This window comes from Crinia signifera, chromosome 3, assembly GCF_055691185.1.
Source record: "Crinia signifera chromosome 3, ASM5569118v1, whole genome shotgun sequence".
NCBI lineage: Eukaryota > Metazoa > Chordata > Amphibia > Anura > Myobatrachidae > Crinia > Crinia signifera.
This window is the reverse complement of record NC_139219.1, coordinates 140,958,963-140,971,856: the sequence shown is the minus strand read 5'-3', so window position 1 is coordinate 140,971,856 and position 12,894 is coordinate 140,958,963.

Here is a 12,894-nt window from a genome sequence, read left to right as displayed (position 1 = left end):
CAAAACTAAATAAAAGTAAATAATAAAAAGTAAATAAATAAAAATAAATATAAAAAATAAAAAATATTTAAATCAAAATGAAATTAACAAATAAAAATAATATTGTTATAAATAATAAAAGAAAAATACCAGGTTACAAAAGAATATGACGTGTGAAACTAAAAGTTAGTTTGCAATGTTTACATTCCTTTGGAGTGGTGGAGTGTCCATCCTCTAACTTTCCCTGCTATGCGGCTAAGTTACCTTCAGCCCCGTGTCCGTTCTCCAGTCCTGGAAATTGACAGCGGTGATTTGTGAGTGTCTTCTCCCGGAGACTGTACTCGCGGCAATCTGCTTGCGCCGCAGCTCCTGCTGCAGCGGAGTTTAGCATGGTGCTGGATATTAAGGTTGACCCGGCGTCCCGGCGTACCTTCACTCTGGGTGGGCGCTGCTGATGGCAGGGGACTTCTCCAACTGCTCCAAACGCTAGCAGGATGGTTGGTCAGTCTGTGCTCCAGCGAACTTCCTGGGGGTAGAGCAGGGCGGTGGAGCCGACGGCAGAGTGCACGGCTCTGGCGCCAGGTGACATTTCGGCGCCTGGAGTGTGTGCTCCGCTGGCTCCACCGTAGCTACGCCTCTGAACACATGCAGCCACAGTGGTACAAATACATATAGTTGCATAAGATAAAGTGTATTTGCTCAATTTTGAGAGGTACTTATGTAATAAACAGGTACCGAGATTGGCATGCAATTGAAAGGACACAAAGCTCCTTCATCTTCTGTCAGATTTTCTTTTTCCACAAACACACCTTGACAGAGAGGCAAGAATAGTTTCTCCCCTTTAATAGCAGACACCAACTGACACAATTGTAAGGTACAATTCAATTTTATTGTATTAACAGGTAACTTCAAAAGTTAGGTTAAAAACGGGTGATGATAAAACACAGTTAAAATAAATCAGCAACTTTAACTCAATAGCATATTAGTATAAAGCCGGCTATAGACTTTTGGACTCCGTTTATATAATTAGTAAGTGAAAATCTATTGTAAGCAAAAGTACACTTAACAGGTAAGTAACTTGGTCGTAGGTTCCTGATATACAGTCACACAGGGAGTGTGGTTGCGGGCCTTATTACACAGTCTCTTTACAACCAGCAGGGGTAAGCAAGTGACAAGCAGGTGCACATGTGACAGGTAGGTAGCATGGTTGCAGGCCTTGTTGCACAGTCTCTTTACAATCAGCAAGGGTAAGCAAATGACAAACAGGTGCACACGTGACAAGTAGGTAATATGGTTGCAGGCCCTCTTATACAGTCTTTTTAATCACCAGTATTCAACCAGGTACTCAGCCACAATATCACACAGCACATGGTCTAACTGGCGTTGACGTTAGACCCAACTTCCAACAACATCCATCACTCTTGCAAGACAGCCTAAATAATGTTTCACAACTACACCAGATAAATACTAATTTTCAAAGTCTTCTGAATTCAATTTACTTAATAGGAGCCACTATAACATTACATAAACATAGAAGATTATCCACATTTCCTTCTTCCTAGCATCAGCTTGAAAGAGCCGACATAACATTGCATAGTTATACAATATTATTCACATCAATTTCTGCATAGCATCTACTTGAAGAGAGCCAACGTAACATAGCATATTTATACAATTTAGGATAAAATGGGGGTACCTAACTTTAAGGGTTACCTCAAAATAAAGCCCAACCCCTGAAGAAAAACAAGGAGCCCAATTGACAGTCAGGCAGTCATTGGGCAGCTTCTCTGGGGAGCTGCAGGACCTGCAGCTCTGCAGCCCACTATTCTCTTCTCTGGGTCAATAGTCTATTTGAACTCTCTAGGTGAACTCTTCTTCAGTCTGAGCAGCCACTTATATCCTTTCCAGGGTCACTTACTCCCCTCCTCTCCTTTGGGGCAGCTAAAACCTAATTGGGTTCTGGGGCCCAGCAACCCCACTCACCCAGGGGATTCCACCCTACAACCTGGGTAAGGTATAATCCCCTCGGGGGAGTGGGGTTGCTAGCAGGCTTATTTTCACACTTCCAGCTGTTGTTGGCCAGAGGTGCTTCACCCTGATAGGGTGACATCATGTTGTTTGCACTAAGAGCTGGCAGAGTCAACAAAAGTTCATCCATGTGTCCCTATGTATTACAGCTATAAGGACAGGCAGCATGATAATCTGACCACCATGGGTTCTCCCATTTAAAAAACAAATACATATGTGGGGTATTACACTTTTAATCTCCTAGGGGTGCTGTTGGAAACCAGCTAAACCCCTTGGCCCAACAGCTCTTTCAGTGGGTAACCAGGCCCTTGAGGAAGGTGGTTACTCATCGAAACAGCTGTCGGGCCAAGCAGTTAAGCTGGTTTGTCACAACATCCCTAGGAGATAATAAGTACCTCTCAAAATTTTACAAAATGCACTTTATCTTATGCTGCTATATGTGTTTTTACCACTGTGGCTGCATGTGTTACCTATAATACATTGCTTTTATATGCATTGGTGGTGTGCTGGTCAAGAGCATGCTATTATACTGTATATATATCTATATTAAAATAAAAAAAAATGTATGTATATGTATATAGTATGATAAGTAGTGGCACTCAGGGACTGAATATAAATAACCAGTGGCATTTTTTATCTATGGGCTACAGTACTGCAGCCCCCCCGTGGTAATATTAGTCATTGCACTCAGTGTTAGTGAAGCCAGATGCAGCACTGACTTCACTGTAACTGGCAGTTGTTTTGTTCATATGTTTGTAATCCAGTAATAAGGACAGAGAGACATGTGAGTTCACTGTTGTGCTGTTTTATTCCATCCAACTCCAGACACACTGCCTCAGGACCACCCAGTTCCCAGCATTCCCCTGGTCCTAGGGACCATCACTGAAGATTCAGGCTTACACATATTAGTAAGGGAGTGTCTACAAATAATAAGCATTCTAATACACAAACATCACATCCTCTTTTCTTTAAAGATAAGCCCTGTACACTTCAATTCAACAATTAACAACGTCATATTAAGAACATCATCTAACACGTTTCAATGAATCTCTTAGCTCTGCGTATTTCCCTTTTGGGTCTTTCATACACAGTCTGTGTTGTATCGACCATGTTGGTCCTTTCTAGAATCGTGGTTTGTTCACCATTATCAGGATCATCATACATGTCAGATGAGGGGTGTTCTTTAGCCAAAAAGTTCTGTGCGATTTTTAAACATGCCTAAAAATCGCCCCCTATTAAATTTCGCCCATATAGTCTTGAAACGATATTAAATTCACCTGCGCGCCAGTATCAAGCTTAAAGGGAATGACAACCACAGTTAAAGGGACAATCCATTCTTTCTAATCTTCAAGTTCAATGCAATCCACAAAGAACTCCTCTGTTTGTTTAACAGCATGCACTTTGGTTGTTTCACTTTTCATTTTGCAGCATCTGGCAAAGTGATTAAGTCTACCACATTTCATGCAGGTTTTACCATAAGCAGGGCATATTTTAGGATTGTGAGCATTTCCACATCTACTACAAATTTCCTTATTAGACTGTGTCTTAGATGGCTTAATTGAGAATGGAGGTTTGTTTTGCTCTGTTTTCTGCACTACATGCGGCACCATCAGCTTCCTTGTGTAATTTTTTGGTTTGAAATCTAGTTATTTCTGCAGATCTGCACATAGTCACTGCCACTTGTGCTAGTTCTTGCTCTTTCAACAGTCTCTCTCTGAGTTCATTATCAGGTATTCCACAGACAATATGATCTCTAATCAGTGAATCCTTTAAATCACCCAAATCACAGGTTTTACTGAGTGATTGCAGCTCTGTAACATACTGATCAAATCCATCTCCAGACTTCTGATCACATGTGAAAAACTTATCTTTCATGTGTCACATTCTTCCTTGGCACAAAGTAATCTTCAAACTGCATTATTGCATTATAGAAGATAGCACCATATTCTGCCCCTCATCAAACTGAAAACTAGGTACTTATGAAATATCTGGGCTCCCTTTTTTCTTATGAGGCCGCGTCCCCTCGCGGGGCTCGCTGCGCTCGCCACGCTTCGGGCACGGTGGCTCGCTGCGCTCGCCACACTATATAAAATCAACTCCATGGGTAGTTGGATAGTAGTGGTATGAAAAAATGGGGTGCATTTAACATGGGAGCCCAGATAATACATAAGTACCGAAAACTATTATAAATGTCCAGCACATCCTCTCCTATCACATGGAGGAAAATGAATGCCTTCGTTTTGTCAGCCTCTGTATCAGCTCCACATGCAGCAAGATTTATATTAAACCTTTGCTTAAATCTTTTCCACTTCTCAAACAAGTTACCAGACATCAGCATGCTGGATGGAGGAGCCAGTTTATCCATGGTTACTCACTGTTTGAAAAGAGGAGCACACGGCAGGCTTTGCACACACTGAGTATCACAGCCTTATAGACTAGGGTTACCACCCGTCCGGGATTACTCCGGACAGTCCGGTAATTAAGCCCGGTGTCCGGAGTCCGGACGGGTGGTGTTCCCGGACTATACAATGTTTGGGAACGGGCGACAGAAGGGAGACACGCGTGCCTCAAGCAGGACCCCACAGCAAGCACTCCCACTGCCTCAACAGCGGAGCGCCGGCACCGTATCTCTAGGAAGGGGGAAGCAAAACTCAGCCTCCCAATCCAGGTCACAGGTTCACTTCCCGTGGAGGATTGTCGTCGCCACACCCTGCTCCATACCACAATACAGCTCCTCCCTGTCTCACCAGCAGTGCGGGACCAACGGGAAGCAGTCCCCCGCCCCCTCCCGCGCCTCCCCGACAGCAGCTGTAGCTAGACTAGGTGCCGTAGTGGCGCACACCAAGCAGGAGAGGAGACCGTGCCCACCGCTCAGTGACCCGGCAGAAGCAAACCACACAAGGAACTTCATGACCCAGCAGCACCTAGGGGCAGCAGCACGGTCTTCGGTAATATGCCCTACTTAGTTACAGTAGTAGCTGCCTACAGTCACTGGGGGAAGGTGGCCTTAGTGTGACAGGTGGGTGGAATGTATATATGAATGGGATCCGTGTATGTATTAATAAGAGTATCTATGTAGAGTATGTATGTATGTATGTATGAGTGTGCCTGTGTGTATGTGTGCATGTAGCTATGTATGTATGTATGTATGTATGTATGTATGTATGTATGAGTTTGTCTGTGTGTGTGTGCGCATGTAGCTGTGTATGTATGAATGCGTCAGTGCATGTATGTATAAATGAGAGCATTAGAGCATGTATGTAAGTATGTATGTATGAATAAGAGCATTAGTGTATGTATGTATGTATGTATGTATGAATAAGAGCGTTACTGTATGTATGAATGAATAAGGGCATTAGTGTATGTACAGTATGTACAGTATGAATAAGAGTGTTACTGTATGTATGAATGAGAGCATTAGTATATGTATGTATGTATGTATGAGTGCATCAGTGCATGTATGTATGAATGAGAGCGTTAGTGCATGTATGTATGTATGAATAAAAGCGTTACTGTATGTATGTATGAATAAGAGCATTAGTGTATGTATGAATGAATAAGAGCATTACTGTATGTATGTATTAATAAGAGCATTAGTGTATGTACAGTATGAATGAATAAGAGCATTAGTGTATGTACAGTATGTATGAATAAGAGTGTTACTTTATGTATGAATGAGAGCGTTAGAATACAGTATGTATGTATGAGTGCGTCAGTGCATGTATGTATGAATGAGAGCGTTAGTATATGTATGAATGTATGAGTGCGTCAGTGCATGTATGTATGTATGTATGTATGAATGAGAGCTGCAGTGCCTGTATGTGAAAGTCAAGGGCATGCATATATGTACAGTAGGCACTGTATGTATATATGTGTGAGGTAGTTACAGATGTGTCCTCATACAAAGTTCTAGTTACGCCCCTGGCGCCGCTGCTGGGAGAGAGCCAGCTTGACGAGCAGGGCAGCCAATCGGGAGCGGCAGCTCTTGATTGACTGCTGCTCCACAAGCTGGCGTGAGATTTAAAATAGCGCTGTGTAGCTGCTCTGGTGGTCACTGGTGTATGTATGATACAGTGGCACCACCAGGCTGCGCAGCAACACGTTCTGCTCGGCTCTGGCTGTCTGCCACCTTCTGTCATTAAACTTCCCTTGGCAACAAGAATTTGCACTCCCCCTTGGCAACAGGCATTTGCTCTTACACTTGTCAACAAGCATTTGCAACTCCCCCGTGGCAATGAACAAAAAGGCCCTGCCATCGAGCATGAAGGCATGGGCATCGAGCTAGAAACCCCTAGCAAATAGCAACTAGGTAAGCGGCACTTAAATGGCATAATATGTAATAGCCATTATGGTGTGTGGTATATGTAAAGGGCACTACAGTGTGTAGCATAATGTATAATGGGCAGTACGTTGTTTGGGATAACGTGTAATGGGCATTACCATGTGTGGCATAATATGTAATGGGCATTACAGTGTATGGGAAAGCATGTAATGAGCATTATGGTGTGTGGCATAACGTGTAATGGGCATTGTGTCATGTGGTATACTATGTAATGGCCGTGTGACGTGTAATCTGCAATACGTTTACATATTTTAGCTTCAGCGCACACTGTCCATATTGTCCCTACTTTAGAAAAAATTAGTTCTGGCATAACCAGTGATGGGCATCACGGTGTGTGACATAACGTGTAATGGGCATTATGGCATGTGGTATACTACGTAATGGGTGTGTGACATGTAATCGGCATTACAGTGAATTTTTTGGCCGCGCATCTTCGGCGTGCACTGTCCATGTTATCCCTACTTTAGAAATAAATTGAGTCCTGGCATAACGAGTAATAGGCATAATGTGTAATGGGCATCACAGAGTGGTATAACATGTAATGGGCATTATAGTGTTTGGTATAACGTGTAATGGGCATTACTGTGTGTGGCATAACATGTAATATGCATGGCATGTGGTATACTATGTAATGGTTGTGTGACTTGTAATCGGCATTATGTTGAAAATTTTCGGCGCACGCCTTCGGCACGCACTGACCATGTTCTCCTTCCTTTACAAAAAACTTGTTGAGTCCTGGCTTAACGTGTAATAGGCACTGCGGTGTATGGCGTAACATGTAATGGGCATCACGGTGTGTGGCATAACGTGTAATGGGCATTACTGTGTGTGATGTAACATGTAACTGGCATTATGGTGTGAACAATCAAGAATGATTTCACAAAGGTAAAAAAACACATAAGGTGGGTGAAGGGGCGGGGCAGTGGGTGGGCTATGGGTGTGTCAAGGGGCGGGCCACTGTCCGGGAATCTCTCAACACAAAGGTGGTAACCCTATTATAGACTGCTGCAGGATCTTTCACACTCTGAGAGTACTAGCAGTCCAATTTAAACTTCTTCTGACACCATGTTTTGTTCATATGTTTGTAATCCAGTGATAAGGACAGAGAGACATGTGAGTTCACTGCTGTGCTGTTTTATTCCATCCAACTCCAGACACACTGCCTCAGGACCACCCACTTTCCAGCATTCCCCTGGTCCTAGGGACCATCACTGAAGATTCAGGCTTACACATATTAGTAAGGGAGTGTCTACAAATATAAAGCATTCTAATACACTAACATCACAGCAGTGTCTTCCTATTGGAAGTCCGACCTGCCAGTCACCCAAGGCAGTCCCATTGGGATGTGTTTACTCCATCTGGGCTGTCTCTTTGGCTAATATGAGCTGCAAATAAAGCAGCCCATAGAACCTTAATTGATACTGCGCATGCTTCAGACATGGTGTCTGTTATTTGCATACTACAGGTGCTGGAACCTTGATTTGGCTGCTATGGGCTGCAGCCGCATGTCCAACATACACCAACATTTCAAGGCTAACATGCCCCAAAATGTTGGTGTACTTTGGACATAATTTATTACAGTTATTTATTTTTAGTCCTTGAGTATCACTATGTGTCTTTTAATTTGTTACTGCTCTACACAGAGCATTAGAGCATTTTACTCATGCACACATATAGTGCTGGATATACAGGTACAGATGCCCGAGTTGACTGGAACTGTGGATTCCAGCCCGATCATACTATGCATCCACCCCCCCCCCCCCCCCATCTGCCACCTCTACAAGGTCTCTTGCACCTAACCTCACATTCTATTCATGTGTGCTGTGGTCGCAGTCATACATACTTGGCTCCTGTCACTCAGTAGTGTCATACAGACCAGTGCAAGTAAAGTAAGCTCCTTTTAAATAGCCCCCTCTGATTTTTCATTCCTAGATTCTTCATTATTTATTTATGTTTAATTTAGCCTGATCTATTGCCTTTAGGGAATTCATACAGTATCTGGGATATGATCTTTACAAAATTTCAGTGAGGGAGGTGGCGGTGGGGTTTAAGGACTAGGATCCAATTTTAAATAGGGTAAGGAGAGGAGGGTAGATATGAGGTCTGAATTTAAATGACTGCATACCTCCCAACATGACCCACTCCAGGAGGGACACAGTGCTCTATTCCTGGTCTTCCTCTTAATGTATGATTACCATCACCTGTGATGAAACACTTTTCTTATCAATTAACCTGTTCAACACAGGTAATGGCAATCATACATACAGTGGGAACTCCAGGAGCAGAGCATTGTGTCCCTCCTGGAATGTGTCAAATTGGGAGGTATGATGAATGTAAGAATACTAGTGGTAATTATGAATTAGCATTAGAGCCATATATTAGTCACTTATGATTAAATATTGATTTATATTAAATAGCTTTTAGGTTTTTTTTTTAAACAGTAAAAATCTAGTACAAGTGTAAGGTATAGATATGAATTAAGCATATCAGATGTTACATGCAATGATAAACAAAATACAACAAAGGGTAAAATTTACTAAAGGTGCCCACACACTAGAACGATTTTTGGGCCGATTGGACGATTTCCGATAAATCGTCCGATATATCGTCCGATGTTTACCGATAATCGGTCGAAAATCGTCCGATTTTGGTCCGATGCGCGGTCCCGTGGATCTTTAGCTGAATCTTCTTTTCTTACGTGCTGCACAAAAGATCATAAGATTTAACAAAAGATCCATAGGAACGCACACGGTATCTTAGGAAAAATCTTTGGTAAAGATGTGCGCTTGCCTGAAATCTTTGGTCCAGGGCGGACCAAAGATTTGAAGGCTAATTTATGCTCACATCTTAAGATCGCAGATCTTTCTAGTGTGTGGGCACCTTTAGATTAGAGTTCTATTTCAGATGGGATGTTGGTATGAGCATCCAGAGTGTACTTTTTATTTATTTAGCACCTTCTAGAAGACAATAGATGGTATACGATTGGTTGTCTATAGCAACATCCCATCTGAAATAGAACTCCCATCATAAATTCCCCCCAATAGGACATAATTCAGCACACTTCCATAGGGATCCATTACAATATGCTAACTTACATATGGTTCATTATGTATGTAAATTATAAGCACATACATAATATCTAAATATTAGCTTGAATGAGATGCAATTAAAGACAAAGTTAAAGAAAAAGAAAAAGGATGCCTGGTACTCATCCATTAGATAACACAATGGGTGGATCTCCAAGCAGAATGTGGGTTTCATATCACTGGGGCAGACACATGCTATTATAAATCTGGGATTGTGTTGAGGTTGGCAAAGTTTCAATAAGGATATCCCATCTGTTGAATAAATGAGGAAACCCTTCTCTCCTTATCAAACATAGGGGTTTTTTCACACGGCTGCAAATTTGCAGACCAGGCCATTATCGATCAACTGGGCATGCTTCCAGCTATACTGTGAGAAAATAAGGCATCTTTTTTAATCACTGGCAATAAGTAAGTTGATTGACAGGAAGCTAGTGATTGTGGGTGTCACCCAGCCGGGGAGTGTCAGGTAAAATACAGGCACTAGAGCGCTCAGACCCTACTGCTCCCGGCGCCGCTTCAGCAGAAGCCCGGCTGAGGATGATCAACACGGGCCTCCTCCTCTCTAAAGATGCCCTCTGATCTCCACCCAGTCCATTCGGAAAATTAAAGTATATTTCTCTTTATGTAATTGGAAGTTAATGGGAGTTGGCTGTATCTATATTTGTAAAATGGTCTTTATTGCCACAGCACTTTCAGCCTGGAGTAAGTCTCTGCCCCCTTGGAAAAATACCCAGAATTATACACTCAGGAGTCAAAGGACTAAAGTTAACCAGGTAGGTCTCAGCTACCCTACTATCCCACTTCCAGCCCTTCCTTTGTAAAGATATTAGTTAAGTAAAAGTGGGAGGTAAATTATTCTTGAGTATTAACCACTGGAGTGGCTGCTGCAGCGGACTGTCCCGGAATATTTCCCCACATGTTTGCATGGGGGAATCTATGTGAAAGCACAGCGCATGCGCATATTCCCTTTGCGCATTTGCGCGGCTTCTGTGCAGGTGCCTTGCATAATCTTGGTAGCATTTGCACAGGTGGGTGGGATGGAGGTCTCGTGTCGTGACCGTGACCGTTTCTGAGAAAACAGATCCGACTTTAAAAAAAGTCGTATCTGAGCCTTCAATGCTGTCGGCAATGGCTGATATTTCCTGTTGGGAAATATTGGCACAGATAGAATACCCACAATGCCCCGTGGAAAAGGATTAATCAAACAGATGATGGATACGGAAGGATACTGCCGAATGTATGTTTACAGAGAAGACAAAATAGATCTACAGCAAATTGAGAAAGATTGCTGTATCAGAAATGTTGGCTTTACTAGCTATAGGTGTCTTTATTTTGTTTACATGAATGTGGCTAATTTAATTGAGAATAAGTACTTCACTAATTAAGTTTGTCCAATACCAGTGTAATTATAGCTAAAATTCAAAGATGCATAATTGTATTATCTCAAATGGGGAATAGGGTTTACAACATTTCTTTAAGTCTCCTTGGTAGATAATGGATTTGCATGATGACTGGGTTTGCATAATGATAAGGAATTTGCATTCCTCATTCTGTACCCAATGCTTTCAGACAAGGTGATTAAATGAGTTTCAAGTAGCAATGTAGGAAAAACATGAAAAGTAGAAATGTGACACAGGAAATGTAAACTCGATAAATCAGGAGATAATGTAAAACTGATATGGAGCAGGGTTTTAAAGTGATTTTTAACGTAGCAGACTGCACATGGCAATGCAGAGTTTGTACGGGCTTGCTTTCCAAAGATGGAATAGAAGGTTAAACTGCAAACAGCAGTTATATAGGTGTATTCTTGGAAATTGAAAATGTGCTTTCTGGATTTTTTGTGGAACCCCCATTTACATAGACCACTCGCCCTTTGCGCGAGTGCCCTTCTACTCAAGGTGAAAAAGTTGTGAGGTATGCTGTGAGTGTAATACCAGCAATCATTCACCAGATATCGTTTTATAAAATCACCACTGCGTATGTGTGAGATGTCCAATAGTATACTATAGTACAAGAATCACCATGCATAAAATCTCCGTTGAAATACACTACAGTATAGTGCAAGAAATACTTTACTGTACAGTACTGTATAGTAAATATACATTTTTCTCAGAAAATTCTATTGCATAGGTTATGCATGTACTGTACTGTATATTGGCCCTGCTGTATGTGCATCTCTATTGTGTATCTACTATTTAAAACACATAGGGCTATGGTGTTAAAGCAAGCATACAGTCACCATACTGTATGTAGCAGACCAGGCTCGAGCACAGAGCAGGTTAACAAAATTCACAGAGTATGAACCAGGGCTTCGTGGAAGCTCACATATGGAGCTAGCAACCGCATATGTTTACATGTCTAAAGTCTTTGCTCATGTGCTAGTTAAAAACACTGGCAATAGAATAAGTGAGCTACACTATGAGTGAAGTATGTAGCAGGCAAAACTCCTGCACTGAGCTCGTTCACAAAATGGGATCCGCCCGTGAACCAGCACTATGGAAGCCCCTACCATGATGTGAGTGGCAGCATTGATTTTATATGTCTAAAGGCATTGCTGTAGGTGCATCTCATTATGCTAGTTAAAACACACAGGGGCTGTTGGCAAAGGCACAGATACTGCAATGAGCAAGCCGCAGCTCCAGTCCCCTACCCACAACCGTTGTCCAGGTCTCAGCACACCTGCTGTGTAACAGGGAACTATAACTTGGTAGTAACAAATCAACATAGAAATTAGAGGGCCCTGCTCGCAAGCCTACAATCTATAGGGATAATAGGAGGGATACATCAGGATAGGATTCCATAGCATGGCAGTCCCACCAGATTGCAAGATTTGGGGGTTCTGGAATATAATAAACTTGCCTGAAGAAGTGAGTTTTCAGGGAGTGCTTGAAAGTTTGGAGGCTAGATGAGAGTCTTATTGTGCATGGAAGGACATTCCATATGGTGGGTGCTGCCCATTGAAAGTCCTGTAATTGTGAATGGGATCTAGTAATGAGTGTGGATGAGAGACGCAGATCTTGTGCAGAGCAGAGAGGTCTGGTGTGGATATGTTTTGAGATAATCGAAGAGATACATGTTTGTGTAGTCAGGTTAATGGCCTTGAATGTGAGAAGTATTTTATATTGACTACAGTAAAATGCAGGCAACTAATGGAGGGACTGACAGAGCGAATCAGATACAGCCAACAACGGACTGGGCCGCAGAATCGTCACTGGCATTTGTGCATGCATGCGACCTTTGTCACGCATGCAAATGCCAGGAACACGCATGTTTGTGCACACATGCACTGTGCAAGCGCACAGCCTCTCCCAGCTTGCAGGAGAGAGGGGAATAGTGGCGTGTGACACCCCCCCCCCCCCATCTCCTGGGCCTCAGTGCTGCACAGAGAGAGCTGCCAGACCCGCCACCAGTCTGTGCGCTGATTGGGAGGCGGAGCTTTCACCTTGTGGAAAATATCAG